The following is a 15,143-nucleotide window of genomic DNA, read 5'->3' as shown; positions in this document are numbered from 1 at the left end:
CCACTCCAGCCTATCACCCTCACCTTAACTTCCTTCCACCTATCGCATTTCCAACGCCCCTCCCCCAACTCCCTCCTCCCTAGCTTTTATCTTAGCCTGCTTGGTACACTTTCCTCATTCCTGAAGAAGGACTCATGCCCGAAACGTCGATTCTCCTGTTCCTTGGATGCTGCCTGGCCTGCTGCGCTTTTCCAGCAACACATTTTCAGCAGTGATACATCCAGATAGAATGCTCTCGATGGTGCACCTATAAACGTTAGCAAGGGTATTCACCGTCATGCCAAATTTTCTCAGCTGTCTGAGGAAGAGGAGACATTGTTGGGCCTTTATAATCAATGCGTCCACATGATGAGCCCAAGAAAGCTTGTTGTTAATGACCACTCCCAGGAGCTTGACACTCTCCACTCGTTCCACCTCTTTGCTGTTAATGTGTAAGGGGGCATGAGTAACATCCCTTGCATGTAGCACTGGTAATCGGATACATCCAAACAATGGAACAAAGGCAAGGTGGGAATCCATTTTCACCCAGCAAGTCAAATTGAAAGGCAATGAATAGCTCTGTTATGAATTCACAAAAAAACTTCATCCTTTACAAAAAGATAAAAATCAAAAAATAAAGAACACAGTACTACAGTGGATAAAGCAACTTCTGACATCTGAAGATGCCTTGTGGTGACATTAGAGTCAGAGTTATATAGCACAGAAACAGACCCTTTAGACCAATTCATCCTTGCCAACCATAAACTAAACTAATGTAGTCCCATTTCCCAGCATTTGGCCCATATCCCTCTAAACTCTTCCTATTCATGCACCCATCCAGATGCCTTACAAATCTCCAGCACAGATTCACATGGATGATCTCTGAAATGGTAGACCTAACATACAATGAACAGCCGAGGATCCTGGGATTGTATTCATTAGAGTTTAGAAGGTTGAAGGGAGATCTGATAGAAACTTACAAGATAATGCATGGCTTAGAAAGGGTGGAAGCTGGGAAGTTGTTTCAGTTAGGCGGGGATACTAGGACCCGTGGACACAGCCTTAGAACTAGAGGGGGTCAATTAAAAAAGAAATGAGGAGCCATTTCTTCAGCCGGAGTGTGGTGGGCCTGTGGAATTCATTGCCACGGAGTGCATTGGAGGCCAGGATGTTAAATATCTTCAAGGCAGAAATTGATAAATTCTTGATCTTGCAAAGAATTATGGGCTACGGAGAGAGTGCGGGTGAGTGGCGATGAAATGCCCATTAACCATGATTGAATAGCGGAGTGGACTCAATGGGCCGAATGGCCTTACTTCCACTCATATGTCTTAGGAAAGTCATAGAGATGTACAGCACAGAAACACGGCGATCAGATATCCGAACCTAATCTAGTCCCATTTGCCAGCACTTGGCCCATATCCCTCTAAACCCTTCCTATTCATATACCCATCCAAATGTCTTTTACATGTTGTAATTGTACCAGCCTCTGCCACTTATCCATGCCCCTCATGATTTTATGAACCTGTATAAGGTTCAGGGAAAACAGCTCCAGCCTATTCAGCTTCTCCCCATAGCTCAAAACCTCCAACCTGGATGAAACACATTTACATGGAGTTTCCATGACTGAGAAGGACAGAATTAATCCTTTGATGAATAGTTGTCACATACATACGGAGATGACAATTAAATAACGTGAATTCCAAACAATCTCTGCAAAAGTCTGAGGTTTCCTTACTGCTAAATGACCTCCTAGTGGTAGCTCATGCGCTACTCAACATCTTTCTATAACCCACTGGCAAAACAACTTGATAAACTTCTGCCCATTTCTCATCAAACTGAATGTGATAGAACATAGAAGACTGCAACAAGGAACTGGCCCTTTGGCCCACGATGTTGTGCCGAGGGTTAATCCTAATGTAAAATAAAATAAAACAAACTTAACCTACGACCCCCTCAACTCATCGCTATCCAGCATGTCCAGCAGTTGCTTAAATGTCCCTAATGAATCTGCTTCCACCACCACCGCTGGCAATGCATCTCATGAATTCACAACTCTCTGCGTAAAGAACCTAATATCTTAAAACTATCAACCCTCATACCAGTCGATCCTGCCCTGGGGAAAGTCTCTAGCTATTGACTCTATCCAGGCCTCTCATTACTTTGTATACCTCGATCAGGTCTCCTCTCTTCCTCCTTCTCTCCAGAGAGAAAGTCCGAGCTTAGTCAACCTCTCTTCATAAGGCAAGCCCTCTAGTCCAGGCAGCATCCTGGTAAACCTTCTTTGTACCCTCTCCAAAACCTCCTGTATCTTTCCTATAGTAGGGCAACCAGAACTGGACACAATATTCCAAGTGTGGTCTCACCAGGGACTTGTAGAGCTCTAACAAAACCTCGCGGCTCTTAAACTCAATTCCCCTGTTAATGAAAACCAAAACACCATATGCTTTCTTAACAACCCTATCCACTTGGGTGGCAACTTTGAGGGATCTATGTACTTGAACATCAAGATCCCTCTGTTCCTCCACACTGCCAAGAATCCTGTCTTTAATCCTATATTCAGCATTCACGTTTGACCTTCCAAAATGCATCACTTCGTATTTATCCAGGTTGAACTCCATCTGTCATTTCTCAGCCCAGCTCTGCATTCTGTCTATGTCGCACTGCAGCCTGCAATAGCTCTTGATACTAATCGACAGCACCTCAAACCTTAGTGTCATCTGCAAAGTTACTAACCGACCCCTCAACCTCCTCATCCAAGTCATTTATAAAAACTACAAAGAGCAGAGGCCAAGAACAGAGCCCTGCAGTACCCCACTCACTGACCTCCAGGCAGAATACTTTCCATGTACAACCACTCCCTGCCTTCTGTCAGCCAACCAATTCTGAATCCAGATAGCCAAATCTCCCTGTAACCCATACTTCCTGACTTTATGAATGAACCTACCATAGGGAACCTTATCAAATGCCTTGCTGAAGTCCACATACACCACATCCTTCATCGACCCGTCTTGACACCTCCTCAAAGAACTCAATAAGATTAGTGAGGCATGACCTGCCCCTCACAAAGCCATGCTGACTGCCTTTAATCACACTCTGCTTTACCAAATAGTCAAATCTTATCCCTCAGAATTCTTTCCAAAAAAAAACTTTGCTGACCACAGACATAAGACTGATTGGTCTGTAATTGCCAGGAATTTCCCTATTACCCTTCTTGAAAAGAGGAACAACATTCACCTCCTTCCAATCCTCCAGTATGACTCCCATGCAGAGTGAGGCAGCAAAGATCTTCGCCAACAGCTTCGCAACCTCCTGTCTCGCTTCCAGGAGCGGCCTAGGATAAACTTGGTCTGGCCCTGGGAACTTATCAATCTTAACGTTTTCCAAAATTTCCAGCACATCATCAGCTTCAAACTTTATCTGTTCAAGCCTATCCCAGCTCCTCAAAGTTCTCATTCACAACAAGGTACCTTTCCTTAGTGAAAAGTGAAACAAAAACTCATTTAGAGCTTCTCCTAGCTGCTCAGACTCCAATGAGCAGATGGTCTCCATTTCCTCATTAAGACATCGTTTTTTAAAGATAATAACATGCAGGGATATATTCAGATTCTTTTTCTGTGTATGCCTTTTGATACAATTGTTTTAAAATTTCATCTTTCTGCTGTAACTCCATTAATTTATCTGAGCTAAAGATGTCTGCTTCATCATCTATCGGTTCCTGGTTTGTCTCAACCATCACCCAACAGAGTCTCTGCTAATTTCACTTCAACTTTATCAGTACTCTTTGATTTATCCTGTTTCAGCTAGTGACTTTGTAACCACACAGTCAGGAAAAGTCCCAGGATGTGTCCAGCAATAATTCAGTTGATGGAGTTTCCATTGACTTTACAACCACAGTAGGCAACACTCCTGCCAGTGAATCCATAATATCATCAGCAAAGGACAAAATTGAATTCCCAGAGCTGAGAATTTGTCCAGTACTCCTACCACAACTTCTCCAATCCTCACTGGACACTCTAACCTCACTACTCACAATTCAGCGTTTGTTTCAAAATGAATTCCCGTTACTAGTACCTTTTCTGGCACTAGTCCTCCAGAAGTGCATATCTCCTCACCTTTCAGCATCACAGATCGAGAGGATCTTTATATCTCTTAATATTGTAACCACTTTACCTGCTCCTCCTGGACTACGCGAGTAAACTTTATCTTCAGAGATGTTTGGTTTAAGATCTGGCACCTCCAACCAGCATGTACATTCTGGTGCAGCTTTCTAGCCTCCATTGTGCTTTCTGTTACCACTCCAACAAAATTCACTGGCTTATCCTGTTTCCTACATCTGGCTTCCCAGTGCCTTTCCTAACTCACCAACACTGATTTCATGTAGCCTTCTTTATTTCTGGTCTTATGGTCTAAATATTGCAATTGTACCCACCACCACCTCCTTTGGCAACTTGTTCCATACCAGCATCACACTCTGAAAAAAAAATCACCCCTCATGTTCTTATTAAATGTTTCTCCTCTCACCTTAAACCTATGCCCTCTAGTTTTGGCCTCGACTACCTGGGAAAAGATCTTGGCTATTCACCGCATCCTTACCCTCATTATTTTGTAAGCCTCTATAAAGTTACCCCTCAGCCTCCAATGCTCCAGGGAAAATAGCCCTAACCTATTCAGCCTCTCCCCAAAACTCAAACCCTCCAATCCTGGCAACATACTCAAATCTTTTCTGCAACCTCTCCAGTTTAACAATAGCTTTCCTATAGCAGGGAGACCAGAATTGAACAGTATTCTAAAAGTTAAAAATCACAACACCAGGTTATAGTCCAACAGGTTATTGGGAAGCATTAGCTTTTGGAACACTCCTCCTTCATCAGGTAGCTGTATTGTGACACAAACCCCAGGTCCTGGTTGAGGCCATCCTCATGGGTTCCGAACTTGGCTATTAGCCTCTGCTCAGCCACTCTGCATTGTTGTGTATCCCGAAGTGGATTGGTGGATGGTCACCCAAAGATCTGAGGTTGAATGTCTCTGACCGCTGAAGTGTTTCCCGATTTGGGGGGGGCACGAAATCACCCCTATCTGGTGATTGTTGCGCACTGTCCATTCATCCATTGTAGCAGCAGCTTGGTCTCGCCAATATACCATGTCTCAGGGCATCCATACCTGCAGCGTATGAGATAGATAATGTTGGCTGAGTCACATAAGTATCTGTCACGTACATGGTGGGTGGTATCCCCAGTTGTAATGGTAGTATCCATGTCGACACTGACATCTTGCAATGGTTGCCATGACAGGGTTGTATGTTGTTGTGGTCCATGTTTCCTGAAGGCTGGGCAGTCTGTTTAAGGTTTGGCAGTTGTTTTAAGGCAAGAAGTGGAGGTGTAGATAAGGTCTTGGGGAGGTGTTCATCCTCATCGATGATGTGTTGCAGGCTACCAGGAAGTAGCGGATAACAAAGGGTACCCTATCGGTTGCATCCCACGTCTGTTTCCTGAGGACGTCAATACAGTTTCTCACTGTGGCACATCAGAACTAGTTATCGAAAAGTTGAGCATTGTACTGAGGTGCCCATCCTCGATGGAGAAGAGTGCGTCCAAGAATGAGACAGATACTAAAGATACTAAAAGTGGCCTCAGTGTCCTGTACAGTAGCAACATGACATCCAACTCCTATATGCAATGCACTGACCAACAAAAGCAAGAGTACCAAATGCTTCCTTCATGGCCCTGTCTACCTGTGACTCAATTTGAGGAACTATGCACCTGCACCCCGAGGTCTCTATTCAGCAACACTCCCCATGCCCTACCATTGACGGTATAAATCATGCCCTGATTTGCCTGACCAAAGTGCAAGACCTCACATTTAAATTAAATCCAGCTGCCACTTCTATGCCCATGGGCCCATCTAATCAAGATCCTGTTGTGCTCTGAGAAAACATTCTTCACTGTCCACTACACCAACTATTATTTTGATGACACCTAAAAATTTACTAACTATACCTCCTATATTCGCATCCAAATTGTTTATATAAGTGACAAAATGCAGTGGACCCAGCACCTTTAACTTTTGCACAACAGCAGAAAAACTTAAATTTTTGGAATTAGCATTAAAAATCAATCCTAAACACAAGTGACAACAGCAACTGTTCTAGAAAGAGGCGAATGATTCTATCAAGAGGTAGATGAAACTTGTCAAAATAATCAAAGTAACAAAGTTAGTACTGCTAGAATGCTGAAATGGGATGTTGCCACTCAATTTAAACACATACCTGTGGTTATTTGATAACATTAACTAAAATGAAGCAAGGACTTTGGTTTTTTTGTAAACATGAAACATAAATTTATGGATATTGGCTACAGCATTTTTAAAGAGACGACTAAATTTCTAATCATGTTTATTACTAGCTTACATTTTTACATCAATTCAACATTCATATTTAACTTCATCAGATGCAGTTCAATAATTCAAAAGGTAACAAAAAAATTCATATCAATATGGTCAACTTAAAATAGTTCAACTTCCTTTATAAAATCAAAAAGCAGATGATAGTAGAGACCAATATTTGGCTGTGATCCTGTTTATAACCTGTCTTACACCTTGTTAGAAATAGAGGATCACTTCAAAGGGTATTAGCAGATCCAGTGCCTTACAGAACTACACACTAGCCAGAATAGGTCAGTGAAGAAGACATTTAGTTGAAAAATAAATCTAATAGATAAAAAAACACCATTTTCTTGGTGTTTGGAACACAATGTGGGCTAAGGTGTGTATGTAGGACCTTTACAGTCCACGAGGGGGAATCTGAGTGGAGTTGTAAATTCTAGCCACTTGTGCAGAAGAGGGAGCAAAATGGATTTCCCATTGATATTGTACAAATTTCTGCGAAAGGTATCTCAAGTATGAGGAAACCTGACCTCTGTGACATCATCATCACCCCAAGGATCTTATTACCAATGTCTTGAGGGTCACCTGATGTATCCAGCCAAATCAACATAATAGCTACAAAAAGCTGTCGTTAGCACTGCTGCCTCATAGTGCCAGAGATCTGTGTTTGATTCCACCCTTGGGTGACTCTGTGAAATTTGCACATTCGCCCTGTGTCTACATGGGTTCCTGGCAAAATGCTCCTGTTTCCTCCCATAGTCCAAAGATGTGGAGTTTAGGTGGACTAACTGTGCTCAGTGTCCAGGGATGTGCAGGCTAGGTGGATTAGCCATGGTCTGTTTGGGATGACCTTTGAAAGGTTGGTGTAGATTAGATGAGCCAAATAGTCTCTATCTGCACTATAGCAATTCTATGTTCTAAAACAGAGCAATGACTGGGTACTTTGTGACGAGTATCTCTTCTCCTTACCCCTCAAAAACTAAACACTATTTATAAGACTCAAATCAGGAGTTTGGTGGAATAATCATCCTTGAATTTGTGCAGTTGCAACCATCAAAACACTCAGGTGATTAATAGCCACGACACTTAGTAGGATGAGTCATTGAGTGACGGCAGACCTCTGCAAATTCACCTTTTAGCCAGATGTCATGTATTAGCACAGACACTGAACAGTTTTAATTACACAAAAAGTCACAAGCTGTTGTTACCAGTCTAGCTATCCTCATCCTTTTTCAGCATGGGTCAAGGAAAAATGTCTAATGTCCTTCTCAGAATCAGAGGAAAATAACAAATCAGTGGATAGCAATTAGAACCTTGGGATTTTCGGCTGCCGATTGATAGATATAGCATCTGTGCTCAAATTCGGCCATTTCCAGCTACTAAATAGTTTCTAAAGTGGGATCTAAGTAGGAAAGCTCCCTGGTTGGTTCACCAGATTTATCCAACGAGAAATCAGATTCTGTGTTCTTGATATTCTTTCTAATCAACCTGTTCAGATATGTTAGAACACACCTCTATACCAGGTGTGACTCGAACCCAGGCCTACCACTGTCTTGAGGGCCTTTTTTGGTGAGGTGTATGGCTGCTATAATCGGCCTCGGAACCCTACCAATTCGAAAGAAAATAAGTTTGCTGCTGCTGATTACCATCTCCGATGGAGTTTGAAATGATTGGTGTCGGGTTCAGATTTTATAGGCTCTGCGATTAAACTACTTTGTGAACGCTCAGTCTTGGATTGTCTGTCTAGTTACATTATCCCAAATCTGCCGAGACAGGAAAGAAAACCAAGGTGCTCGGTTCGACAGCTGCCTCCGGCTTGAGAGCGGTAGAACTCGGTTTGCTGCCGTCTAGTTGCTGTTTAGAGAGTGCATTATGAAAATTAGTGCCTTGTTTGGATGTCGACGAGCATACCCTAGAAGTTACAAACGGAGGATAGAACTCAGTTGAAGGTTTCCCTGACACTTAATTTTCCTGATCGATGGCTTACCTCTTGAAAGGTTTAGACTCCTGTGGTCCTTTCAGTTTCCCCCTATTTCTTCAGGTAAAGCAACGCCAAAAGTTTCCTGGAAGCCACTGGCGTGAAACTGAGCGAAGATTAGGGCAATGGTCAAAAGTTCATACCGAGTTCTACGCTATTCGTTAACTGCCCAGTAGGAAAAAGGAAGGTTTGGGGCATAAAACATGGTTAGTTGGGTTATATGCCGGCGTATGCACAACTGTGGAATTACATTCAGCAAAAAAAAACTAAAGAGGAAAGCTGTTTTTGTCTAATTCTTTCATTCAAAAGATCGGAAGAAACATTATTCACTACCACTAAAATTAACAGGCACTTAAGCAAATATGCTCAATGGAGACAACTAGTGGTAGTAGCTCCACAGTGCATATTACCCTTTTGAGATTCCAGGAAAACATTTTTCTGCCTTTAATAATAACCCTAAAGAGTTTGTCTGGTTTGAGTTATACCATTATCCGGTGTGGCACTGAAATAATCGCTGATCAAGATGTCAGAAATAATTTCGTGTCCTCGGAAGTGTAGTTGAGGGGGACTCCATTTAAATTTCTTGAAAATATTTGGAAAGTAATCTGTTAAAGTACAGGAAACCTATCATTAGATCTTTTATTGTGGCACAACCTCAAGTTTTTTTCTGCAATTATTTCGTCAAATATTCCTGTAGGAAAAGCAGGACAGAGCACAAGGAGGGAGGGGAGCATTGCAACATCAACTACAGAGATAAAACGCAAGAACCAATACTGCCTTCCGGATCGGAACGATTAATTACCCCCCCAAAAAAGCTGTAAGAGAATATTAACAAGATGGTGGATTCAGCAATAAAGTGTGAAGAGGAATTCAAGAACAGAATGTGAGGTAGCAAAAAGATACTTTGAAGAAAATTTGAATGATATAGAAGAGTTGGTGGTTCAAACTCGCAAGAAATTAAAAACATCCGTGGTGGATGAAGCCATTTTTAAACTAATGGATTGCTGGGTTTTGTGAAAAAGATCGTGAATATAAAACTTGAGAGTCTAAGTTTTAAGTAAGGGGGCATAATTAGCAGGAAGCAAACTTCACTGACAGGTTGAATGAGTATAAAAAAAATTGGTTCGAAGCATTGGAATATGCTGCATGGGGAAAGAAATGCATTAACTCGAGCTTTTTGCTAACAAGTGTGCTGAGCAGGGAGGTGAGGGATCAAACTTGATTAAATGTTTGAAATCAAATGAAGTTTGAAGCAGGATATCAAAAATTGAAGGTCAGGGAAAGGCAGGAAGCTAAGGAGACCACGACTGCACAAGTGTGAGCAGCTGGGCAGCATAGAAGGACAACAGGGAATAAGGAAAAGGTTAATCAAGACAATACATTAGAGTATTAGGAGTTGCTATAATGTGATTCACTATTAACTGCCTCTGGGCAATTAGGGATGGGCAATAAATACTGGCCTTACCAGTGATGCACGCATCCTGTAAGTGAATAAATGAAAATGTTTAAAAGCAAGCATATTCAGAGGCATCAACAACAAAAAGCAGTGGGTGTTGGGCCTCCAGTGGGTCATAAAACAGAGTTAATAGTTTGATAAGGTAATGGTGGATGTAATTAAAAAACTTGCTTCTCTTTTCGTGGATACAAAAAAATCCTAATGTTAACTTTAAATTAGATCAACAGGGATAGAAGTGCTTGGTGGAATTATAATCACGAGAAGTGCTACTGAACAAACTGATAGAGCTGTCAGTTAATAAGCTTACAATCCTAATGTACTTTATCAAAGGGTCTTAAAACAGGGGTAGTGAGGTAGTAGATGCATTGGTGTTAATTTTCCAAAATTCATCAGATTCTAGAAAGGTTCCATTAGACTCAAATAGATTCAAGGGAGGGAGGTGAAAACAGGAAACCAGTGTCATCCCATTTCCCCTCCCTCAGTTGGTCAAAGCAAAATGCTCAGAGACACAGTACAGTTTTACCTCCATCTTTATTCCAGGCCCTGGAGGGAGAGAGAACAATCACCCATGTACACAGGGACATGGGTTCCCTGCCTTCTCTCTAAAACAACAATTTCTTAATGAATTATATTGTCATTTTACAGGAAGGAGCATCCAGTTAAGGCAACATATATATTGATTGGGTGACCATTACAATCAACGAGTGTCAATAGCAAAGATTAAGCCATCTGCTGCTACACAATGAATGTTCTTAACCTTAACTGGCTTCCCATAATGAATACTTTTTACCTTGTTAAACTGACCTTACATACTGAATGCTTCCAATATTATTAAATGGCTCTACATAATTAATGCTTTTCCACCTTGTTAACCTATTACCCTTGCCTCCAACACCCCATTATTCAGTGCAAGTTCTTATCTGATCTGAATCATGCTCAGCTGAACCTCTTGTTTCACAAAACTCAAAACTTAACTCTTTCCCTATGTCTTATACACTTTCTCATTCCCTCCTTTTATTATTTCATGATAACCACCTAGATGGCACTACCAGCTTTCATAAGACTCTGACAGCCAGTATTTAAGCAAGTTATTGATACACAACATAGTGATTAACAAAAATTACTAGTCTGTTACAGTAAATAGAATTTGAAGAATCTTCTTATGTGGAAAAAAATCCACATAAGTTCTTTAATCTACAGTCCTTAGTGACTACTCCAAGTAGGATGGAAATGAAACAGTTCTCCAAAATGTCTTTCAGTAACGTCCAACCTGAAAACAAAATTCAGTCTGTCCTTCTATCACTCCTCGAAGAAATCTGAATTCTTGGATAAGGGCAGTTAAATAATTAACAATACTGACAAGACTTCCATCCTTCCGGAGATGCTTCAGATGCAGGATACCATCTGAGTGTGCAGTACAGCAGCAGGCTAGGTGAATGCAGCATTCTTTGCTGCTTCTGCTCCCGCTCTGCTGTCAAATGTAACAAAGCTGTTGTGATGCTAGCTTGATCAGTCAACCTTCATATTCCTTAAATGATCAAAAGACAAGGTAAAGCTCACATGCTTTCATGTCCATAGGAAGGCTACTGACAAAAAGCATACCAACAAAAAGCTTTACTGTTATTAGCTTCTTCACTTTTCATGCTCATGACTGGGGAGCTGATTGAGTCTGTTGGATCAGGTTGTGGCGGGGTGGGTGGTGGTTCGAAGGCATGCTTTACCTGTGAATGGAGAAACTAATGAGGCGATGTTAGCTGCTAAAAGTATCTTTGCATTTCCTCTCTCATCCCTTCCTTGCCAAGATGGTAATCAATATGAAGACAGCCACACGTTTAACTACACTAAATTGTGTCTACCTATTTCAACATTCTCAGTTGTCTTGAAGTCTGTTACTCTGTTCACTATTTGTGACATTATCAAGTTTTATACAATCCATAAACTTCTAAATTGTACTGCCTAAACAATTCAGTCAATTATAAACAACAATCAATGGTCCTAAAATCAAACCCTCAGGGGACCTATTCAAGTAATTCAAAAATTATTTTCCTTTGACGAATTGACACTTGGCTAATGTGAAACCTATCAGGAAAAATATTTCAAAAATCTGAAACAGCGAGAAAACAACAAAATGTTTCCTGTGCTTTAGCAATTGAAGAGGCAGTTTCAGTTCAGATTTAAATCTCAATTATTTGTGGGAAATAAATGCTGAATATTTTAAAATATGTTCTCCCAATGAAACTTCCCAAATAAAACACAGTCAGAATTGCAGTGGCAACTTTGATCAACATTCTTTGAATTTGCAATATTAAGGAGGCCAATGAAGTCTTAACAATAATTAACAGAATTTAAAGTCCTGATATTCTCTAGAAAATCTTAACAAAATGTCAAACTCAAAAGGCACTCTACTTCTGTGAACACTCTGCATTAAAAAACACAGCAGCAAAGATATTTTAAATACAATATTCGCATCTGGCTAAAACATGACCACAGTTTTTTTTCAAACAGGCATTGTAGAATTTGAATCAACTCAGGGGCTCAAGGCACTCAATTTGTTTTAAGGTTACACGTTTGATAAATGTTGTACAATTACAATAGAAAAATAAAATCTGCCCCATTACACAGCCCACAAAACACACTGAATTGAGATCCTGACTCAAACAAGGCAAAACAGTTACTTAAAGGGATTTTCTGAACCAGTATTTTAACAAACCAAAATTTTTAAACATCGAACACTCTCAGCATGGCACAATTTACATGGAAACTTTCCTTTTTCAACCCAAGTATTAGTACAATCTTAATTTCAGCATTTCTGGTTTTTATTTTTTGTTTCATCCTCTCACTGAAATTACACTGATAAAAAGAGAAAGCCCTTGCAGCAGACCACATAGCACCACAGTCCAAGCCACTTTTTTCCCCCAGAACAAAGACTCACAGAGTCTCAAATTTCACCATTTGGGAACTTTAACCCCTTTCTCACTTTACTCCTCACACAGGGGCTCAAACCCCAACTAAACGCAGAAAACTTAAACCCCAATTAAACACAGAGAGCTGAAACCCCAATTAAACGCAGAGAGCTCAAACCACAGCACAGCTCGGAGGACTTGAACCTCAAATTAACCCACCCAGGCAACTGAAATGCCAGTATCACGCAGAGAACTCAAAGCTCAATCACACCCACCCCAGGGAACTCAAATCCCAGTACTGCACAGAGGACTCAAACCTCTGCCTGCAAGTGTGCTTGCAAAACTGTGTCTCTCGACTGAACTAATTACCATTCAAGGAATCTGTAGAATAGAGAGTGATTGAACAAGGGGACCATCTCCAACACACAGGCATATTGAGAGGGACCAAGTTTTAAAATCTTCCCTTGCAGGCCTGTCCGTCTCGAGATACCGATATTCCAGACGATGGCTGACACTGTCCAATCATAACTATTCATTTGGATCCTGCCAACTATGCCAATACTATCATCCCATTCCCCCCTCAGAGATACAGTATAGTTTTACCTCCTTCATCTTTATTCTGGGTCCTGGAGGGAGAGAGTATAATCGCCCTTTTTTCTCTCTAAAACAGCAATTTCTTAATGAATTATATCGTCATTTTACAGGGAGGAGCATCCAGTTAAGGCAACATACATATTGATTGGGTGACCGTTACAATCAACGAGCGTCAATAGCAAAGATTAAGCCATCTGCTGTTACACAATGAATGTTCTTAACCTTAACTGGCTTCCCATAATGAATACTTTTTACCTTGTTAAACTGACCTTACATACTGAATGCTTCCAATATTGTTAAATGGCTCTGTATAATGAATGCTTTCCACCTTGTTAACCTATTACCCTTGCCTCCAGTACCCCATTGTTAAGTGCAAGTTCCTATCTGATCTGAGTCGTGCTCAGCTGAACCGCTTGTTTCACGAAATCCAAAACTTAGCTCTTCCCCTACCTGCTTATACCTTATACACTTTCTCACAAGAGGTCTGTTGGCTTAATGCCTGTCCTTAGGAAGGATGTTGGAAGTGATCATTTAAGGAGATTATAATTGGACGTTTGGAAAAATCTAAGGTAATCAGGATGAACCAACATTGTTTTATGAAAGGAAAATCATGTTTAACCAGTTTATTGTAATTTGTGAAAGAATAATGTGCTATGGATAAAGAGAAGCTCATTGTAATGTATTTGGATTTCCTGAAGAGATTTAACAAGATTCCACATTAAAAAAACTATTGTGCAAGTAGGAACTCATGGTATAGGCATTAATATACCAAACTGGATAGAAAATTGGCTGGTTGTCAGAAAACAGATTATGCATAAATGGACACTTTTGGATTTGCAGGATATGATGAAAGAAGTCCCTCAGGTCTGTGCTGGGCCCTCCTTTTTACAATTTATATCAATAACTTAGATGAGGAGATTGAAGGCCTGGTGGCTAAAGTTGCAGATAACACAAAGATAGTTAGAAAACTGTTGTGAAGATAACATAACCTATCTAGAATCGGTCTGCATCTTTGTTTAGTGAATGGGCAAAAATCTGGCAGATGAAGTGTAAAGTGGAAAAATGTGAAGTTGTTCATTTTGGCAGGGAGAAAAAAAAATCAGAGTATTATTTAAATGGCGAACAACTGCAGAACTCCAGATGGATCTAGGCATTCTAGTGCATAAGTCACAAAATATTAGTATATAGATACAGCAAGTGATTAAAAAGGCTACTGCAATTATATCTTTCATTATACTAAGTATTGAACATAAAGGTAAGGATCTGAAACAAGAATAGTGTGTGCTGCAGAAACTGAACAGATGTGGAGAGATGTGGCGAGAGAAGCAATTAATGTTTTGAGTCCAGTGACCCTTCGTCAGGATCTGCTAACCTCAAAATGTATCAAAGATGTTGCCAGACTGACAGTTTCTCCAGCACTTTGTATTTGTTTCAGATCTCCAGAATCTGCATTTCTTTGTTTTATCAGAGTAAGACTGGGAGATAAACAACAGGAGATGATTCGTCAACTTTTCCTATTTTGTGAACTTTTCCCAGTTTTCACAGCATTGCATACCTTTTCATTCACTTTGATACCATCCTTAATTCCTTGAGTTAGCCAAAGTTGGTGCATCTTTTTCATAGAATTTGTCTTCATTTTGGAATAATATAAAAATAATATAACATTACCCCACATGTACCTTTAGATTTGTTTCAAGAACATAGAACAATATAGCGCAGAACAGGCCCTTCGGCCCTCAATGTTGCGCTGACCTGTGAACTACTCTAAGCCCATCTCCCTATACTATCCCATCATCATCCATGTGTTTATCCAAGGATTGTTTAAATCTCCCTAATGTGGCTAAGTTAA

At 40.6% G+C, this 15,143-nt stretch overlaps 1 protein-coding gene across 8 annotated transcripts in view; it reads right to left on the bottom strand.

The window, feature by feature from the left end:
* zgc:154075 (uncharacterized protein LOC556929 homolog) overlaps window positions 1-8,709 on the bottom strand; it is a 261,564-nt gene extending 252,855 nt beyond the window's left edge. For 2 of the 8 annotated variants that reach the window (XM_043675939.1, XM_043675941.1), the window contains exon 1: window positions 8,351-8,697. The gene's annotated coding sequence lies outside the window, so the exon portion shown is untranslated. Of the gene's footprint in view, window positions 1-7,571; window positions 7,588-8,350 lie in introns of those variants that run through there. The other 6 variants (XM_043675946.1, XM_043675945.1, XM_043675943.1 and 3 more) reach the window with 5 other exon arrangements.
* Between the last annotated feature and the right edge of the window lie 6,434 nt (window positions 8,710-15,143).

This window comes from Chiloscyllium plagiosum, chromosome 34, assembly GCF_004010195.1.
Source record: "Chiloscyllium plagiosum isolate BGI_BamShark_2017 chromosome 34, ASM401019v2, whole genome shotgun sequence".
NCBI classification, from domain to species: domain Eukaryota; kingdom Metazoa; phylum Chordata; class Chondrichthyes; order Orectolobiformes; family Hemiscylliidae; genus Chiloscyllium; species Chiloscyllium plagiosum.
Note: the sequence above shows the minus strand (reverse complement) of the source record. Positions and strands in the feature narration are given on the sequence as shown.